At 45.7% G+C, this 20,532-nt stretch overlaps 2 long non-coding RNA genes across 4 annotated transcripts; both read right to left on the bottom strand.

Annotated features, from left to right (window-relative positions):
* Positions 1 to 564: 564 nt before the first annotated feature.
* On the bottom strand, positions 565 to 9,386 carry LOC147260825 (uncharacterized). Of its 2 annotated transcripts, XR_015116002.1 has the most exons (4): positions 9,311 to 9,386; positions 8,051 to 8,401; positions 7,727 to 7,945; positions 565 to 1,163 (listed from the first exon to the last, which is right to left on the bottom strand). It is a non-coding gene; the product is annotated as an uncharacterized LOC147260825 (long non-coding RNA). The 2 variants fall into 2 exon arrangements; XR_015116001.1 differs by lacking the exon at positions 565 to 1,163 and having other exon boundaries at positions 7,455 to 7,945.
* Positions 9,387 to 11,843: 2,457 nt separating this feature from the next.
* On the bottom strand, positions 11,844 to 14,368 carry LOC147260824 (uncharacterized). Of its 2 annotated transcripts, XR_015116000.1 has the most exons (4): positions 13,822 to 14,368; positions 12,598 to 12,769; positions 12,268 to 12,393; positions 11,844 to 12,113 (listed from the first exon to the last, which is right to left on the bottom strand). It is a non-coding gene; the product is annotated as an uncharacterized LOC147260824 (long non-coding RNA). The 2 variants fall into 2 exon arrangements; XR_015115999.1 differs by having other exon boundaries at positions 12,268 to 12,769.
* Positions 14,369 to 20,532: the final 6,164 nt, after the last annotated feature.

Raw genomic sequence — 20,532 nt, 5'->3', positions numbered from 1 at the left:
TGCCATGTGGTGAGAGGATCCTTTCTTGATGCACCTGTCAGTGAGTTCCCACCACTTTCAGAGACTTGAAAAGGTGCTGGTCAAGAAACACCATCTTGAAAAAAGAGAAACATCACTTTCTAAGAGAGTTTGTTGACAGGATTGAAGGCAGTTTGATGAGTGTCATAGGGGGAAAGGAGGGTTCCCCAGCTGAACCACCAGCATGGTGTCTGCACCTCATGGAGATCCTGGGTCTTGGTCCAGGCAATGACAAGCAGCCTGAGAAAAGAAGGTGGAGAACCTGGGAGCTGGAGAAGCAGAGGGACTCTGGAGCACACGCAGGTCTCTGGTTCTGTCTGTTGGAGACTGTATTTTAGAACTGATAGAACCAGAACCATAGAAGGATAAATCAGTGAGTCAATAGGAGGATCAAAGAGGACAGAGAACGTAGTGAAATGAAGGAAGAACATTTATTTGAGTACATAAACATTTGTCAATATTAAAAACACACATTAAACAGTTACATCACCAATTCAACATGATATTAGAAATTAGGAGTAAAAATGTGCTCATTAGTTCAAAACAAACAACTAAAAGTGCTTTTAAATGAAAGGATCAATAAAACAAACGACTAAAGGCACTTTCACAACAAAAGATCAAAAGAAAAACCCAACAAAATTGGTTGGGGAGGAGGGAAAAGACCTGTCTGAGGAGGAGAAAGGGGGTGCACAGTCCTTCAGTTCTTGGGACCCCACTTCTCCCCAGCACCTTGAACTCCCTGAAAATCCCTGCTATTGAACTGTAATCCTGTTTTGATGTGTTTCTGCAATGCTGCCTGCAGTGACACTGGAAGGAACCCTCAGGATTCCCAGATTTCCCCAAATGCTCACATGGCTTTGCTGTGTGCAGCATTCATCCATGTCCTGGTCACAAGCCATGCCTACAAATCCAGCAGGGAGGTGCAAAGGTGCGGCCGTTAAGTGGGTTGGGATCACACGCTGCTTCCTCAGTGGGGGTTGGGTTTGGGTTAGGAGAATGGGTGGTGGACCACCCTTTCCCTGTTTCCACACATGTCTCCTGGTAGCCTGGTCTGGCCTGGAAACAAGTGGACACCATCAGGGCCACAGAACTCCATCACAGCCAGAGCTGGGGGCCTGGTCCACCACCCGAAGCTGGTGGGGGTTCTGTTGGACAAAGATAGTGAAGGTGAGCTGTTACCCTTTTGGATCCTGGCTCTTGGAGTGTTGCTCTCTACAACTGAGGCAGGGCCTCAGCACCGTGTGGCACGGCAGCTACAGGCTGCTGAACAGAAGGCTCAGCGGGGGGGGGGGGGGGGGGGGGTCAAGGCAGCACAGAGAACTGTGGGTAGCAGTCCTCCCTCCACCTGGGACCTCTACACCTCACAATGCAACACTTTAAAAATGGGATGCTGTTTTTGTTGTCTGCCCCTAAAGCCACTAAATAAATAGTACTTTAAAAACAGGACATGGACAGAGCAGCCACTCACTACCGCTCAGAAGTGAGGACACCCTCTTCTTCAGTGGTGTCCTTTATTTGGACTACCTTCTACTTTGGAGATTCATACTGAAGACATCAAATATATCAAACAAGATACATGGAGTCATGGAGTAGAGCCAAGAATTGTTAAGAACTGGAACAGGTTTGATATTCTAGCTCCTCAAAGTGCCCTCCCTCTGCTCGTCCTTCTCTCAGGGAGCTTCATGATGTCATCACCTGAAAAGGTTCCCCTCTCAGGTTCACCTTGTCAGGTTCCTTGGTGGAACTTCCTACCTTCTTCCTGGGGTGGAGCATCAGTGGAGCTGAGCAGAAGTCAGGTTTGTCCCCAGCTGACAGCTCCCTTTTACAACTGGTAGAATTCCTGTCATGGCAGGAACCAGCAGCTCAGTAGAGAGGAACCACCATCCATCAGTCCTCTCAGACCTGAAGGTCAGGCGCTGTGGAAAACTGAGAAATCTTTGAACGTGTCCACGAGTGCAGTCGCAAAAACCAGGAGCTGCAACGAAACCAGCTCAGGTGAGGACCAGATCCAAGTCAGATTCCTGATGACGTCATCAGGGGGCTTTTCCAGTGTATTTGATCCTAGAATTCTGTCTTTGATCTCAGGACACATCAAAGAAACTGAATTCTGGCGAGTGTGTGAGAGCCTTCCAGGCTGGGCTAGAAAACCCACCTCAACCTTGTGTCTCCAGAGGAGAAACCCCAAGCCTGTGTTGTAGCAGCAGGTAGAGCCATCAGTCCACCACCATGAAGCCCCACTTTGTCAAGGACCCTGCACATTGGAGACCTTTGGTTCCACCGCCGTGGCTTTGTGGACACAGAGAAGGAGAAGGGACGGTCTCTCCATGCAGGGATCCATGAGCCACATGGAGGCCTCTCCTCCCCTCTCCTCTCTCCTCTCCTCTCCTCGTCTCTCTCCTCTATTCTCCTCTCCTCTCTCTCTCCTCTCCTCCTCTCTCTCCTCCTCTCTCTCCTCTCCTCTACTCTCCTCTCTCTCCTCTCCTCTCTCTCTCTCTCTCCTCTCCTCTCTCTCTCCTCTCCTCTCTCCTCTCCTCTCCTCTCTCTCCTCTCTCTCCTCTCCTCTCCTCTCCTCTCTCTCCTCTCCTGTCCTCTCCTCTCTCTAGAGCCCAAATCAGGTCAAACCAGAACAGGTGTGGGAAGGCCTCTGTCAAGGTCAAAGGTCACTGGAGACCGTCCTCTCAGTGTCTACATTCAAAAACCCCAACTTCAGCAACTCTGTCCCTCAACCTAAACCAACACTGCTGATTCAGGAGCCCTCCAGCTCCTGGGCCCTGGTACATAGAGAGTTGAAACTCACAGGACCTGGTCCTAGTGGGGCCGAGACTACGTGGACAGGTTTTGGTGGATGGAGCCCCAAGGGTTCACTGAACAAGCCCATTCAGCACCAACACCTCCAGATGGTGTGAGGCTGGACAGGTCTAACGGCCTGGGTCTTTACTGCACTGTAAAAAAAGGGTCAAAAGTCTGGCAGCAGCGTTTCCAGACGGTACCGTCCAATTACAGTCATGAACTGTTCCACAAAATTCCATGGAAGAAACTGTAAAAATACCCAGCAGCTTTCCCAGTCCAAACTGATGAAATTACAGTCCATTTAGTGTTGAGAAATGTGCTTTCAACTGCAGGAAAACAGGCCCATCATGGAAAACACATGAAGAACAAGGACCTTTCAGGTTCTTCTCTCAGTTCAGGGCTCTTACTGGTTCTTTTATGAAACAAACCAGTCTATGAGCAGGAATTTCCCATTAGAAAAGTTCATTTGACAGTGGAAAAGCAAGCAGAGTCCATCAAAATAGCCCAGTTTAAGGTCCGTCACTGTCAAGTGAAGCTACTGAGTTGTTACTTTCTGAAACTGAGCCAACTTTCTACAGTGATTTCCTGTCAGATTCTGGTTTCTCCAAGTATAAAAACTACAACAATGTATCAACACAGAATCTGTGCTTTGAACAATAGAGGATTTCTGCATCTTGCCAGTATTAGTCCATCACTTTAGAGGACTGGAAGGGTCAAACATTCATTGGACAATGGAAAACCAAGCATCGTCCATCAAAATCCATGAACAACAGCTCCATTCAAACAGAAGCTCTGGAATTGGAGTGTGTTAAAGTGAAGTTCTGGAATGTTCCACTTCATCTACAGGGATTTCCCATTAAAGAACAGATTTTACTACGTTCAGTGTTCCAACATGAACCTTCAAGGAAACACAAAGGTCTGTAAATGTGTGGCATTGAACACACTCGTTTCAGTGAATTGTGAACAAACATTTCTTGTTAAAAATGTTGAAAAAGCAGCAGAGTGTCAGAACAGGAAGTGACGCCACATTCAAGGCAACCTGGCAAAGTAGGAATGCAGCATTGTTTTATACAACTGTCCGATGAAGTGTTGGACCACCAAAACAGTGGTTTTGATGTGGAACAAAGGAACTGATGTAGAGATACTTGAAGGAAAGGTTCAGTATTTGAACTCTGGGCCCAAGCTTCATGTTGTCAGGGACTTTCTCCATTCTTAGAAACCACAGCTTTGCTCGGTCCCTGCTCCGCCTGTCCAGCAACACCAGGAAGGCCTAAAACTCTCCTCCAAGGGCAGAAGGTCTTTGAAAACTAAGACTCAACTCAACTTTATTCATAAAGCACTTTAAAAACAACCACAGCTGAAAACAAAGTGCTGTACATAAATAGTCATAAAACATAATAATCAAGTGAAGAACAATAAAAATACTAAAACAGGAGCAAAGTCTCATGCTGGGTCAAAAGCCAAGGAATAAAAATAGGTTTTAAGATTAGTTTTAAAAATGGACAGTGAAGAAGCCTGTCTGAGGTGCAAAGGCAGATCGTTCCATCATTTGGGAGCAGCAACAGAAAAGGCTCTGTCCCCTCTGAGCTTCCGCTTAGACCTCGGTATCTCCAGGAGCAGCTGGTCAGCTGACCTGAGGCACCGAGCAGGAGCACGAGGGTGAAGCAGCTCAGAGAGGTAAGGGGGGCCAGACCATTTAAGGATTTAAAAACAAATAAAAGAATCTTAAAATGAACCCTGAAGTGCACAAGCAGCCAGTGGAGGGAGGCCAGAACGATGGGCTCCTTCTTCCTGCTCCGGTTAAAAGTCGAGCAGCAGCATTTTGTACCAACTGGAGACGTGAGAGGGAGGACTGGCTGATTCCAAAGTAAAGAGCACTGCAATCATCAAGCCGAGACGTGATGAAGGCATGAATCACAGTCTCAAAATGCTCTCCTGCAAGAAAGGGCTTCACTTTTGCTAACAGCCTCAGATGAAAGAAGCTGGACTTCACCACTGCACCTATTTGACGATCTAGTTTGAAATCCCTGTCCATCTTAAACCCAAGTTTGAAACAGTTGGCTTCACATACAGAGCCAAGGGGCCCAAGTCAATAGGGGGAGGTTCACAGGAGCCACTGGGGCCAAACACCATCACTTCAGTTTTCTTCTTGTTAAAATTGAAAAAGTTTAGGGCCATCCAGGCTTTAATGTCATCAAGACATAACAGAAGTGGCTTGATTGAGAGAGCATCTTTCTTCTTTAGTGGCACATCTATCTGACTGTCACCAGCATAGCAGTGAAAAGAGATGCCATGCTGATGAGAATGGAGCCCAGAGGAAGTACATACAATGAAAAAAGGAGAGGCCCTAAAATTGAGCCCTGTGGAACCCCAAATGACTGAGGAGCAGGGGAAGATTCAGAACCAGCAAAGCTTACACACAGAGTTCTGTCTGTCAGATAGGACCTAAACCACCGCAGAGCACTACCACAAATGCCCACTAGGTGCTGCAACCGAGATAATAAAATATTGTGATCCACTGTATCAAAGGCAGCAGTTTGGTCCAGCAGGACAAGAATCACATCATCTCCACAGTCGTTTGCCAGGAGGATGTCATTGAAGACCCTAAGCAGTGCTGACTCTGTGCTATGCAGAGTCTTAAAACCTGACTGGAAAACCTCCAGAATATCATGCTCATCCAGAAAAGACTTCAGTTGAGCAGACACAACTTTCTCCAAGACCTTAGAAATAAAAGGCAACTTAGAGATGGGCCTAAAGTTAGCCAATACAGTGCTGTCAAGGCCAGGTTTCGTAAGCAGTGGTTGCACTACTGCATGTTTAAAACTAATGGGGACAACACCAGAAGACAGACTGCTGTTACTAACGCCCAGAACTGACTGCCCCATACTGGGGAAAACCTCTTTTAAAAATGAGGAGAGACAGAATCATGAGGGGAACCTGATGGCTTCATGTGGCCAACCACATCTTTAAAAATGACAAAGTCACAGGCTCAAACTTATCGAACACAGCCGGGCAACGGACAGAAGCAGAGGGGTCAGCGGCAGGAGCTGAGATGAGAGCCCTCCTGATAACAACCTTGTCAATGAAAAAGTGCAGGAAGTCATTGCACATTTCAGTGGGTGCTTCCAGGCAGACAGGCTGTGGGGCATTCAGAGCAGAGTCAATGGTTTTAAATAGCACACGTGGGTTGTGGCGATCAGACACAATAATGTCTGACAAGTGTCCTCTCTTAGCCTCTTTAACAGTCTAAGACTGATGGTTGTTCAGTCACGACACTCAGGGCTACCACACCAGTGTCAGTGTGTTCTCTTGGAAAGCCAAGCCTTCTGTCAACAGTTGTGTGCTTCTGGAGAGGAACAGAGACACCAACACTACCTTCTTAGCTGCTGTTTGGTCCACAGGAACCTGCATTGTTTGTTGTTGTGGGAAATCATGTCCTAAAATGCCAGTTTGTTGTTTTTGAGATAACCTTTGGCAACATTTGGACATGGAAGTGGGCAGGCAGACAAAAAGTGCCACAGCTGATGCCTTCCAGGAGGTGCAGAGATACCTGGCAGAGGGCAGTACTTCCAGGGCCCAGGATCCAGTGAGTTACTGGGCCAACCAAAAGACAATCTGTCCAAACCTCTACCAGCTGTCCCTACAATTTCTTTGCACTCCAGCCTCATCTGTGCCGTGTTTTCGACAGCTGGAGAAGTTTTATCAAAAAAACGTAACAGACTTAATTTTAAAATGTCAGAAAAACGTATTTTTTGAAATAAAAATTTGTAAAAGTCCTCAAGCGTCCTCATTACCAACATTTTCACTTAGATTTTCACATTAAGATACATCTTCACATTGTTTAAAGACATGGAATGATCCAATATGAACGCAAAGACTTCAATGACATTATTGTGTACACCAGGTCATCAAATCAGTGTCAGTTCAGTCTGTCAAGCCTGCAGGGAAGTTTAAAGTCCAGCAGGTGTCAGTATTCAGTGACACAGTATCAACACAGTGTGTCATTGTGTCGACACGCTTCATGACGCTTCATGACGCTTCATGACGCCTCATCCACCCATCACCAGTGTGGAGCGTTTGCTTGGTGAATTTAAAATGAAGACATTTGAATCAACTTGATGTCGTCCATAGTCCACTGATGCAGCGGTCATGTTCTCAATGTGTGTCACAAAGTGCATCTGTTGCTGTTGGCTGTTTAGTTGGAAACAAGAGTTTGAAAACAGCACACCAATTTGTTTCCTGATGTCGCAGAGGATTATGGGGAATGTAGTCTGATAGTGTGTGCTAGTCTGCAGGCATTCAATGAAGTGTCATCTAATTCAAAGGACTATGATGATGATGTATTGTTTCATAGTGTGTGGCTAATTTGGCTAATGCTTGACAACACCAACAATAATAATAACAATAACAATCATAATCATAACAATAATAATAACAATTACAATAATAATTATAATCCTAATAATAATAATAATAATCATAACAATAATCAGAATCATAATAACAATAATAATAACAATAATAGCAATAATAATAATAATGATAATAACAATCATCATCATCATAATCATAATAACAATAATAACAATAATAATAATAATAACAACAATCATAATCATAATAATATAGATCACAAAGTAGCTTAGACCAGGCCAAGCCTTATGTAGTGATCCTGGAAACATTGTTTCATGGATTTCTGATGATCATTCTGTCCATATTGCATGACTAGCCTCCTCCTTCATAGTCAAACTTGAATGCGATGGTGCGAATGTGTAAATTATAAATAGAAAAGTATTGTTTACAAGTAAATTGGGCTCTGCATAATTAGCATGATTTTGCTCATGTTGAAGGGAAATGTAAATTATTCTTGGAACTGAAATATACCCTTTTATTTCCTTGTCCATCCTAGGACTCTTACCTGCTCCAAATTGGTCCCTTCAAAATAAATGGTCAAACCAAGAGGAATACCACTTGTGTATTCTTGAGCCCTTTCAAGTAGGGACGATTCATCAGAAAACTGGACAGTGGGGCTCCCCTGGCGATGACTGGTCTGCTGTCTCCCCGTCCCGGCTGAAAATCCAGTCTGTGTCAGTTTCAGGGACCTCTCTTCCTGCACTGCTTTACTGGGGAGCGCAGCCTGCTGACAAATGACTTGGTCATAACTTTATTCTTTGAAACCCTCTGAAGATCTGGAATCTTATTAAACAATTGCTTGGAATGTCAGATGTGTCAATCCACACACCTGTATCATAGAACCATTTGTTCAAGCCAGCGATGATGGACAGTGTGCTTCTGGAATGGAGGAAGAGAGGACTCTGTTCCACTGGAGAAGATGGTTGATAACAAATCTGCTTCATTCCTTCAGCTCCAATCTGAACACCTCCTTCCTCAGACACACTTTGGCATCATTGTGTGCGAGGATATTCCAGAGTTCACCATTAAACCAAAGAGCAACATCTTTGAAGATTTACTTCTCTCACGTGGAACTCCCAACATTTGATTTCTCGCTTGGTCACTGCCTTTGATTCCAGTAGACGCCAGTCCTCTCAGGGAGGCCTGGGCCAAAGAACTGGACGTCCCAGTGTCAGAGGCACTGTGGGAGGAAAGCCTGGTCAGTGTACAGGAATGTTCCATCGATTCGAGATACAGACTGATTCAATTCAAAGTCTTGCGTATACTTCATTTTTCCAAAATTGGGCTTAGTCAGATATTTGGATCTGTTTCTCCCACGTATGATGGATGTCGTAGTGCTGAAGGATCGATGGCACACTTCTTCTGGCACTGTCCTGTTCTCAGTAACTTCTGGTGGGATATATTGGATTGGTTTTCCAAACAAGACTGGAACTTTGCTGTATTTGGTTGCTCTGACAGGACGAGGACTCTTCCTCCTTTTCAAAAACAGGCTCTACAAGCAGGCATGGTTGCAGCTAAAGAATTCAAATTATTAAACTGGAGGGCTCCATGTTTCAAGAGGTGGCTTCAGGAAATGCTTTCTGTTGCTGAGATTGATAGGAAGTGTTTTTCTGTTGTCTTATGTATTATCTGTTCATGATACTTTGAACTCATGTGTACTTATAAGTCAAGCATATACATGATACAAGTTCACGTGGATCTAATAGTGAAAAGGTGGCACAAATCTTTGATAGATTCTTTGAGGGCACACGTTTTGAATTCATATCTTTGCTTCTGGGGGGACCTGAAACAACATTTTCAGATGGGGGTCGTGGCCAATTACACATCATTTTTGGTGTCCTTGTCATGGAATGGTTTGAGAACCCCTGACAGAAAGTTTTTTCAGAAAACAGGATTTAGAAGCCTTTTTTTTTAGAATCGGCTTCAGCTGTAAAAGGGTTAGTTATGTTTCATTTCAAGAGCCACACACCATTCCTGCGATGTCAGGAAGTCTTGGAAAGGTGGTGAATATTTCAGAGGACTTCACTGGATTGTGAACCATTGCTTGGCGATGGGTGAAGGTCTGTTTCATCTTCTCCTTCATGATTACCTCATCAGTTGTATGCTTCATCAGTGTAGCAACCCTTGGATCCCCAAAGAGAGTCTCGACTGATGCCTAAGGCGTCTTTTATTTTAGTGAGAGCAGCGTCGTCACGTTCACCAGAGCACCGTGAAAACTGTGTCAGAGTATACAAAACATAAAACAAACAAGTCACCATACAGTCTTCACAGTATGTTACGTTCCTTGCGGCAACACAAGGAATAACACAAACAGCCAAGTGGAAAATTATCAGTGCAAGAATTATTTATTTCACAAAGGGGTGATCAAAACAACAAGAGTTGTGTACAAAGTGGGAGGGAAGGTAGGCCGTGAGGGGATTGTGCCAAACAAATTAACTTAACATATCAAAACAAGGCCTAACTGAAATCTTCCTGACACAAGAAACACAAGTAGCAAAAGGCCTGCCCGTCTAACTCATCAAGGTTGTCAAAAACGTACAAGGATGGCACCAACCCATAAACTAGTGTGGTATACAAAAGAAGACTACGTGATGTAAGGTGTGGGGTACCCCAATCTAACCTCAACCGACCACCTCCCACTTCCAAATAAGTTGATCTTACAAAGTGGTTTCTCAGAGTATGTTGCTCAGCAGGCCGCCAGAGAGAGAGAGAGACCCAGAACAAAGCAGGGGAGTGGCTGATAAAGAGGCCTCCCTGGAACCAGCCAGGTGGAGGGGCAACCAGGCTCCAATCAACTCTTCTCCCAGATGTCAGGTGGGAGGGCAGAACAGGAAGCAGCCAGCGTCCTCCTGGATCTTTCCTAAGAGCAGGAGAGGGAGGAGGGAAACAGAAAGAGAGGGAGAAACCATGCAGGGGCTCACCTGAGCCAGCTCTACATGTCACACATGGAACACAGTACAATCTTCATAATTTTGTCCATAATATTACAACATCAACCAAACATTCCTTCAAACAAAGTGTTCCATGCACACTGATCCAAACTCACAATGTTGCAATAATACAATGTTTCAAGATAAACAAACATACCTCACTGCGCTCACCAAGGATGCTTCAATACTTTTAATCTTTTCTTCTGTTTAAACAGGCGTCAATGTTCTTTTCTGTGCAAATGAAGCAGAAGTTACGCTGGAGCCTGGAGATCAAACCTTTGTGGCCCAGGCTCAAACAAAGCAGCCTCCTCATTACCAACTCCTGTTGGGTTACCTTTACCTGTCTCTCCCTCTTGTGGAGCTACGGTGTCACTCAGAGGACAAAATTCAATCTCCCAAATCCATACAACAGTCCTACACATACAGTAGTCACTCACAACTTCACCTACCAACTATTTTAAAACACACACACAAAAATAGAAGCATTAATTAATAACTTTGAGAGTTTATATTTGTTAATAAAACGGAATGTAAACAATACACATTTAGAATATTTCACTGAGATGAAACAAACACATGCAAGGACTAGTGTGGTCCTTTACAATCAGTGCGATGGCCTCATGACACTGGGTTTCTGTGGTTAGCTGCTTTTCCTCGCTGAAAGGGGTTCTGTCGCCAGCATCTGGACCACCTGGAAGTGTTGGAACCACACACACTGCTGCGACACTTTCCAGTTGCAGGATGCATCTAGATGTTTGCCCAAGACCCAAACTAGTGAAAACATAAGATCTACAATCTCACAGCATTGTGAGCTTGTAGATCAGCCAATGTCACTACTTTTTTAACACTTATTTTCTAATTTATGGAATTTTTTTTGGTTTATATTGTTTATAAATGAAATTACTTAAATCACAGCAGAGCCCCAGTCTTATTTGTCACCACTGGAGCAAAAAAGCATTCTTTGCACTGTTCACATAATAACTTTTTCTTCTTTTATTTTCTCCTTAAAATGAAAAAACACGCACCCTTCTTGAAGAACTGCTAAAATCAAGGTCAAAGGGTCTGACATCTGCAGTGCTGAACTAGGAGTCAAAGGCTCTGACATCTGCAGTGCTGAACTAGGAGTCAAAGGCTCTGACATCTGCAGTGCTGAACTAGGAGTCAAAGGCTCTGACATCTGCAGTGCTGAACTAGGAGTCAAAGGCTCTGACATCTGCAGTGCTGAAGTAGGAGTCAAAGGCTCTGACATCTGCAGTGCTGAACTAGGAGTCAAAGGCTCTGACATCTGCAGTGCTGAACTAGGAGTCAAAGGCTCTGACATCTGCAGTGCTGAACTAGGAGTCAAAGGCTCTGACATCTGCAGTGCTGAACTAGGAGTCAAAGGCTCTGACATCTGCAGTGCTGAACTAGGAGTCAAAGGCTCTGACATCTGCAGTGCTGAACTAGGAGTCAAAGGCTCTGACATCTGCAGTGCTGAACTAGGAGTCAAAGGCTCTGACATCTGCAGTGCTGAACTAGGAGTCAAAGGCTATGACATCTGCAGTGCTGAACTAGGAGTCAAAGGCTCTGACATCTGCAGTGCTGAACTAGGAGTCAAAGGCTCTGACATCTGCAGTGCTGAACTAGGAGTCAAAGGCTCTGACATCTGCAGTGCTGAACTAGGAGTCAAAGGCTCTGACATCTGCAGTGCTGAACTAGGAGTCAAAGGCTCTGACATCTGCAGTGCTGAACTAGGAGTCAAAGGCTCTGACATCTGCAGTGCTGAACTAGGAGAAAGCTCAGCATCCAGAAATGTTCAATAATATGTTGTTTACAATGCACTCAACAGTCCTATTTTGAGCAATTACAGACTTGTTTTATCTACTTACATGGCCCAAATTGCCCTGGGGGTCTGCCAGATAAGGGAACAAGGCAGTGATGCCCATTGCACATTCCTCTTTGACACGCCTTGAAGGACTTGCCCTACAGGGTACACACACACACACACACACACACACACACAAGATACAAACAAAAGTATTGTTTCCTGATGCCTTCTGCAAAAAAAGGCTCTTGGTCTGCACCAATTAAAACAAAAAGTGTACATTGGGTGCTCATGTTCATAATGCCGTCATACCCATGTTCACTGGCCATGTGTGCCACCAGTATCTTCACCATGTCACGTCTCCGAGAATCTGTCAGACTTTTTGTCTGAGCATGCTCATTCATGATCCTCTCCCCTCCAGGTTTCTCCTTCAGAATCCTTTCAATCATCGAAGTGGGAGAAGGTAAACGACTATTCTGTCAATCTCAGGTTGCAACACGAAGGGGGCTGAGTCAAAATGACAATATGAAGGCACGAGAATAAGTGAGTGGCCACCATCCCCCCTTTACTTCAAAACTGTACATGGGCTTTTCCCCCTTATCAGAATCAGCATCTCGATTTCAAACAGTCATCAAGGCTCACCTGAGCGAGACGAGTCTGGTCAGCTCTGTTACTTCGGGCAGGACTTGGCTGCAAAATGATGACGTCATCAGAGTCCCCCTCGTTTTCCACACTGGAGCTGAGAAAGGAGCTTCTGGAGCTGGCAATGGAGTGGCTTGAGGGGCTTGCTGAATCTAGCAGTCCAGGTGTGATACTATCAGCAAGAGGGGATCATTTGCAACACGTAGAATGGAAAAAGATTATGTTCGATGAGGATGGATCCATGTTGCATTACATTGGGTGTTTTGAAACAAAGAGCATTTTGAAGTGCAAAAATACTTCACATTCTAGGTTAGCAAGGACTGTGTGCATTATATGACTCCGAGTAATAAGTGCCACACCTTCAGGATGTGAGCCTTGAGGTAAACGCACCTCAAGCACACCCAGGTGTGGTTTATTCACAAGAAACGTAAACGCCTACTCATCAACCTCAGTGTTCAGATCGTCATAGACTTTTAAATCCAAGATTGGAATTGCAAATTTCTTGGAAACTGCAGACAAAACAAGATTGCACAACATTGATGAATCTGACTGCAATGTATTTATTTTATTATTATTAAAGGCCATGCATCTGTGTCACTATAATTCAAACCACTTTAACCATTAACCCATTTTGGGCGGGAACACCTCTTGGTGTTTTAAGCATTATAGCGTCATGCTTTAACTGTTGAAAAATAGAAGATCTACAAGCGCAAAGTCTGCCCCCGAGTAGTGCACTATGAGCTTGCAGATCTGATATTTTTTCAAGAATCTTGAAAAGGTGCCTAAAATCTTTCACAGTCAACATTTGTAACACAAATCTTTGCTTCTGTCCCTGAAACAACAGATATTCAGATGGGGGTCTGCGGCCAAAGACATATAATTTTGGGGGATCCTTGACATGAAATATTGAGCGCCACTGATACAAAAACATAAGACTTTTTTGTTGTTCTTTTCAGAAAACTGTTTGAATATCAATATTAGCAGATATACAAGCTTGTAGTGCACCACTGAGTGCTGTTTTGTGAGCTCGTACAACTGCCATTTTTGAAAAAGCATTAAAATTTGTGCAAATATTTGTCTAAATATAATTTTTTAAAGCAAACATTTTCAACTCAAATCTTTCTCAGGGCCCCTGGAACAACATATTTATAGATGGGGGCTGCAGTCAAAATACACTATTTGGTAGATGACAATTCTATTCCATGTGCAATTTGTTTCACTCACCACACTCCAAAAATGAATTGAAGGTCAGTTGCCCTTCATAGCAAATGGACTTCTGCCTGTGGAGACACTTCACCCTGACAGCTTGCATCCTTTGAGGCAAATAAAGAGATACAATATAACACAAGTGGACTCTTGGTTGTGCAATAAAACCTCAAGAGTTAAAGATCTAGAAGGGTCAAGAGCTAAAGAATCTAGAAGGGTCAGTTTGGGTTAGCAACTCTCCATTTAGCTGGGGACCACCTGGAATTCGCTCAAGGACAACTGGGGGTCCCCGGACTACTTGTTGAAAACCACCGACATCGGACACAACAGTTCAGGCATTGACTATATGATTTGACATTATATGATTCGAAAATTCAGCGTTTTGTAGATGTACGGCGGACGAGATATGAAGGACAAGCAAACCAAATCACTCTGTTCAGAGTCAAACACACGTGTCTCGGCGAGTGCGGCCACCATTAAAACGTCGAACAATTGTTCCGTCTCCTGTACGATGTCTACTTGTCTTGTTGCATAGTTTATCGATGTCAGTTTTTGTATGGATAGTTTTATGACCACAAAAAGCCTGCTCAGGGGCTGCAGATGGAAAGGAGCTTCAGGGTTAATTCTGGACGATTCACATGAATGTGAAAACCGACATATTGATTTTTAATGTGAACCATCCCTCCCTTGTAAATACACGAATGAATATGCATGACATAGCCTTGCCAATACTGTTCCTAATAATTAGTAGTACTCCTGGTGCTAGCAAACATGCTAACGTCTGTGGGTAAGTAGCTGTGGCCAGCTGAAAAGTTGCAAATCAGTAACAAACATTGCTGTTTACTAAGTTAAACAATAATAGTCTGACCTGGTTTCTGATCCATCAAAGTGAGGAAAAATATGAAGTCCAATGTACGGTATTCTTGTGGTCCCGTCTGCAGACTCTGCGAGTGCCGAGTAATGCCGATGCGGAGAAGTGCGGGCTGAGACAATGGCGCCTTTAGAATTCAAAAACCTGGACATAGTAGGCGGGGCCTTACTGTATTACTCCAATAGAAATTCTTCTGGAAAATTGCTCTCACTCTATTGGTCACAGGAGATATTTATGACTCCAAATGAGTAGATACGACTACTGAAGAGGAAAATAATAACTCTAAAATAATTACTCTGGGAAAATTACTCCCCAGTTTTTCCTCTGGTCCAGGAGAGACCTGGTCTCTGCTACCAGTTCTAGTCAACACGTGGCAGCAGCGTTCTGGACCAGCTGGAGAGTCTTTAGGGACTTATTAGTCCAGCCTGGTAGGAGGGAGGTGCAGTAATCCAGCCTGGAAGTGACAAAAGCAGGGACTAGTTTTTCTGCATCTTCTGGAGCCAGGATGTGTCTGATCTTAGCGATGTTACGTAGATGGAAGAAGGCGTCCTGGAGATTTAATGTGGGAGTTAAAGGGTCCTGGTCAAAGAGAACTCCTAGGTTCCTTACAGTGGTGCTGGGGGCCAGGGTGGTGCCATCCAGGGTACCTGTCTCATCAGATCAGGTGGTCCTCAGGTGTTTGGGCCCAGCACCAGAACTTCAGTTTATCAGAGTTTAATAAAGGAAATGATGGTCCTTCATGTTTCCTGTCCTTCAGACAGGCCTCCAGTTCAGTCAGCTGGTTTGTTCCATGTGGATCATTGATGAGTTCAGCTGAGTGTCGTCTGCATAGCAGTGAACATTAATGGAGAGTTTCCTGATCATGTGACCTGAGGAAGCAGGTACAGGGTGAAGAGGACTGGTCCAAGCACCGACCCTTGAGGAACACCAGAACTGACTGTAGTGGTCTCAGAGGAACCATCATTAACTGGTACCAACTGAGATTACCCAGTAACTATGACCTGAACCAGTTTAGTGTGGTTCCTTTCATACCAGTGACAGGTTCCAGTCCCTGTAGAAGGATATGGTGGTCAATGGTATCAAAGCTGCACTGAGATCTAATCAGACCAGCACAGAGACCAGTCCCTCATCTGGTACCAGTAGGAGGTCACTGGTACCTTTGACTAGTTCTGTTTCTGTGCTAGGATGAACCTGGAACCTGACTGAATCCTCCAATCAGCTGTTGCTGTGGAGAAGTCCCAGAGCTGTTTAGCAGCTGCTTTCTCCAGAACCTTGGAGAGAAAAGGAAGATGTGATGTTGGTCTGTAGTTGGTAGAACTTCTGGATCCAGGCTTGTTTATGAGGAGGGTTTCATTCCTGCTACTTTAAAGGACTGAGGGACGGAACCAGATACCAGCGCCACATTGATCATATCTAAGAGGGAGGGGCTAATGAGGGGAGAGAGTCTTGGAGCAGCTTAGTTGGGATGGGGTCCAGGAGACAGGTGGAGGTTTAGAGGAGGACATTATTGAACTGAGCTCATGAAGGCTGATGGGAGAAAAACTATCCAAGTGTGTGTCTGGTCCTCCAGCTGCCTCTAAGGTTCTGGGTTCTAGGGGCCATGTTGTCAGCTGATGGCAGCAGGAGAAGAAGTTTCTCTCTAATCAGGAGAATTTTGTCGTTAAAGAAGTCCATGAACTCTTTGCTGCCCAGGGAAACAGGACTACTTGGTTCAGTAGAGCCGTGGCTCTCTGTCAGTCTGGCTCCAGTACTGAAGAGGAACCTGGGTTGTTCTTGAGTTACTCTATTAGTGCTGAGTAGTCGGCTGCTCTGGTTCTACCAGGGGCTTTCTTCTAGGTTCTAAGGCCATCTTGCCAGACTCCATGTGACTCCTCCAGTTTGGAGCAGCGCCATCTTCTCTCCAGTTTCTGGGTTTCTTGTTGAAGCTGTCAGGTTCCAGAACCGTACCAAGGTGCTTGTTTCCTTGGGTTCATAGTTTTCTACTTTAGGGGGCCAGCAGAGTCCAGAGTTGTTGCTAAGGTGCCTTCTGCTCTATGGATGAAATGATCAGTTTGGGAGGGACTAAGGTGGACAACAGCGCCCTCTGTTACAGTGGGACATGACACTGAATTTAGCACCAATGTGTCACCAGTGGGTCAATAAGAGGTCCCAAAGTAGGAGGAAAAAGGAACTGAGATTTGGCGAGGCTCAGAAGACTGGATTCACTCAAGGAGTGCAGAAGGACAAGGCTGAACACAAAGAAGTTCAAGTGGCACCGTACTTTATAATTGTGAATCCATAAATCTGAGACAGTGACAAGATTACCAGGATGGAAAAACATGGCCATGAGGAAATATTTACAATACGGACGCTCTTCAGACCAATACAGCGTAAGAAGCATTCCACAGTGCACTGATTGTCCTGGTGTCTGACCTGGAGGTCAGAGGTCAACACACACACAGTCCAGCAGTTCTCCTGGTTGATTGTCAAAGGAGGAGAATGTCTGAGTGTGGGAAGGAGGTGACTGTGATGGTGATTGTGTGGATGGGAGCTGGGCAAGCGTGTGTGTGTGTGTGTGTGTGTGTGCGCGTGTGTGAGGAAAAAGAGGAGAGGACAGCAAAAGCGTTGCCTGCTCACGGGGGCGGAGCCTCCTAGCAGCCCAGCCAGAGCGGTGGAGGTCCAGCACCTTCCTCCAAAATCTTGTTTGTTCTGGTTTTGTTTCCTGTTGGGAATATATAGAGCTCGCTGAAGGGGAAGGATGTGGGAACTTGGAAGAACTAGAACTAGTTTGACCCTGTAGAGGGCGCAAGAGAGCAGCCTATGAGGAAGTGAATGGACTGCGTTGTTCCTGTGCTGTTTCTGCCTCCCCAGTGAGCCTCTCGTGGCAATAAAGGTTTGAATGGATATTCCCTCCTGCAGTTTCGACAGCTTTACAATCAACATCTCTGATTGGTGTCCCACATCCACACACTCCACATTTTGAGTGGGTGTTCTGGGCCTGTTCTGAAGACAGCACAGACCACTGAGTCAAACTAGGATGTGGAGTGACTTCAGGATCATTTCAAAATAAAAGCTTTCCATTCTTGAGTGTCCAAATAAAGGCATGAAAGCACAGACCACGGCTATTAGAACTCCTCCATGAAATTCAAGCGTCGGCTTCAGCTCAGGGCCAAACACACCTCCTGTCTTCATGAGCCCAGCATGGTTCTCCCTTCTGAAGCTGGGTGACTCTGCCCTGGTGTCACACACCATCTCCCCTTGGAGAAATCTGCCATTTGCCATCACCCCTGTACACAAGAGAAGATGAAACTTGGAGTCAAACGTTAGGAGCCATGAAACATTGCAGGCTGCTCTGGGTGCTGGTAAAATGTAGCCACAATTGTTCAGATGCTCTCGATGTGGAGACATTTTCTCTCCTTCCAAAGAAAATCCCATGGCCTACCTTTTGCTTTGTCTCCGTCAAAATCTTTGATGGAGAGGCCCCTCCACCTGGGCTTCAGCACACTCTTGATGAGCTCCTTCTTGGTCGACATGTCCTCTTTATGGGGTGGCGTCCACAGCTTCAGCAGCGTTTCCTATTTGGGTTTGTTTGTTCCCATCTCAGGCTCTCCACACATCTGTCCAGCTGCTGCTGAGTTGGTTGGCCACGTCTGAATTTGGCTGGAAGAGAAAAAGAACTTCCGTCAAAAAACTTGTTGAGTTGAGAAAGTTTGATTGGTGGAGCCTGTTTTCACCTGAGAGTTTGATTGGTGGACCCTGTTTTCACCAGCGGTTTGATTGGCGGAGCCTGTTTTCACTAGCGGTTTGATTGGCGGAGCCAGTTTTCACCAGAGAGTTTGATTGGTGGAGCCTGTTTTCACCAGCAATTTGATTGGTGGAGCCTGTTTTCACCAGAGAGTTTGATTGGCGGAGCCTGTTTTCACCAGCAATTTGATTGGCGGAGCCTGTTTTCACCAGAGAGTTTGATTGGTGGAGCCTGTTTTCACCTGAGAGTTTGATTGGCGGAGCCTGTTTTCACCAGCAGTTTGATTGGTGGAGCCTGTTTTCACCAGCGGTTTGATTGGCCGAGCCTGTTTTCACCAGCAGTTTGATTGGCGGAGCCTGTTTTCACCAGCAGTTTGATTGGCGGAGGCTGTTTTCACCAGAGAGTTTGATTGGTGGAGCCTGTTTTCACCAGAGAGTGTGATTGGCGGAGGCTGTTTTCACCAGAGACTTTGATTGGCGGAGCCTGTTTTCACCAGCGGTTTGATTGGCGGAGCCTGTTTTCACCAGCGGTTTGATTGGCGGAGCCTGTTTTCACCAGCGGTTTGATTGGCGGAGCCTGTTTTCACCAGCAGTTTGATTGGCGGAGGCTGTTTTCACCAGAGAGTTTGATTGGTGGAGCCTGTTCTCACCAGATAGTGTGATTGGCGGAGGCTGTTTTCACCAGAGAGTTTGATTGGCGGAGCCTGTTTTCACCAGAGGGTTTGATTGGTGGAGCCTGTTTTCACCAGCTGTTTGATTGGCGGAGCCTGTTTTACCAGCAGTTTGATTGGTGGAGCCTGTTTCCACCAGAGAGTGTGATTGGCGGAGGCTGTTTTCACCAGAGAGTTTGATTGGTGGAGCCTGTTTTCACCAGCAGTTTGATTGGCGGAGCCTGTTTTCACCAGCAGTTTGATTGGTGGAGCCTGTTTTCACCAGCAGTTTGTTTGGCGGAGCCTGTTTTCACCAGCAGTTTGTTTGGCGGAGCCTGTTTTCACCAGAGAGCTTGATTGGTGGAGCCTGTTTTCACCAGCAGTTTGATTGGCGGAGCCTGTTTTCACCAGCAGTTTGATTGGCGGAGCCTGTTTTCACCAGAGAGCTTGATTGGTGGAGCCTGTTTTCACCAGCAGTTTGATTGGCGGAGCCTGTTTTCACCAGCAGTTTAATTGGCGGAGCCTGTTTTCACCAGCTGTTTGATTGGCGGAGCCTGTTTTCACCAGAGAGTGTGATTGGCGGAGCCTGTTTTCACCAGAGAGTGTGATTGGCGGAGCCTGTTTTCACCAGAGAGTGTGATTGGTGGAGCCTTTTTTCACCAGCAGTTTGATTGGTGGAGCCTGTTTTCACCAGAGAGTTTGATTGGCGGAGCCTGTTTTCACCAGAGAGTTTGATTGGCGGAACCTGTTTTACCAGCAGTTTGATTGGCGGAGCCTGTTTTCACCAGAGAGTTTGATTGGCGGAGCCTGTTTTCACCAGAGTGTTTGATTGGTGGAGCCTGTTTTTACCAGCAGTTTGATTGGTGGAGCCTGTTTTACCAGCAGTTTTTCTTCAGGGCCTCACATGGCATCATAACAACATCCTCTGGTCTTCGAGCCTCACATGGTCTGAGGAGAAACTCCTGAGAAAACCTTTAACAGGTAAAAAGGAGAGGAGAGGAGAGGAGAGGAGAGGAGAGGAGAGGAGAGGAGAGGAGAGGAGAGGAGAGAGAGGAGAGAGGGGAGAGGAGAGGAGAGGAGAGGAGAGGAGAGGAGAGGAGAGGAGAGGAGAGGAGAGGAGAGAGAGGAGAGGAGAGGAGAGAGGGGAGAGGAGAGGACAGGAGAGGCCTCCATGTGGCTCATGGAACCCTGCATGGAGAGACCTCTGTGAATCTTCTCTGTGTCCACAAAGCCACGGCGGTGGAACCAAAGATCTCCCATGTGGACTCATCAGACCAAAGCCCAGATGTCCTCTGGTCTGATGTCCCCTCCTTGAATGTCTTGGTCCAAACCAATGTCCTGCCTGCTGCTCTTCCTTAGCAGTGGTTTCTTAGCAGCTGTTTGACTCCAAAGGCCTGATTGGCGCCGTCTCCTCTGAGCGTTGATGTAGAGACGTGTCTGCTACTAGAACTCTGGGAGGCTTTTATCTGGGCTCCAGTCTGAGGA

This window comes from Aulostomus chinensis, chromosome 5 (genome assembly GCF_037954235.1).
Source record: "Aulostomus chinensis isolate RoL2024-O1b breed Wild chromosome 5, RoL_Achi_v1.0, whole genome shotgun sequence".
Taxonomy (NCBI): domain Eukaryota; kingdom Metazoa; phylum Chordata; class Actinopteri; order Syngnathiformes; family Aulostomidae; genus Aulostomus; species Aulostomus chinensis.
This window is presented reverse-complemented; position numbering and strand designations above follow the sequence as displayed.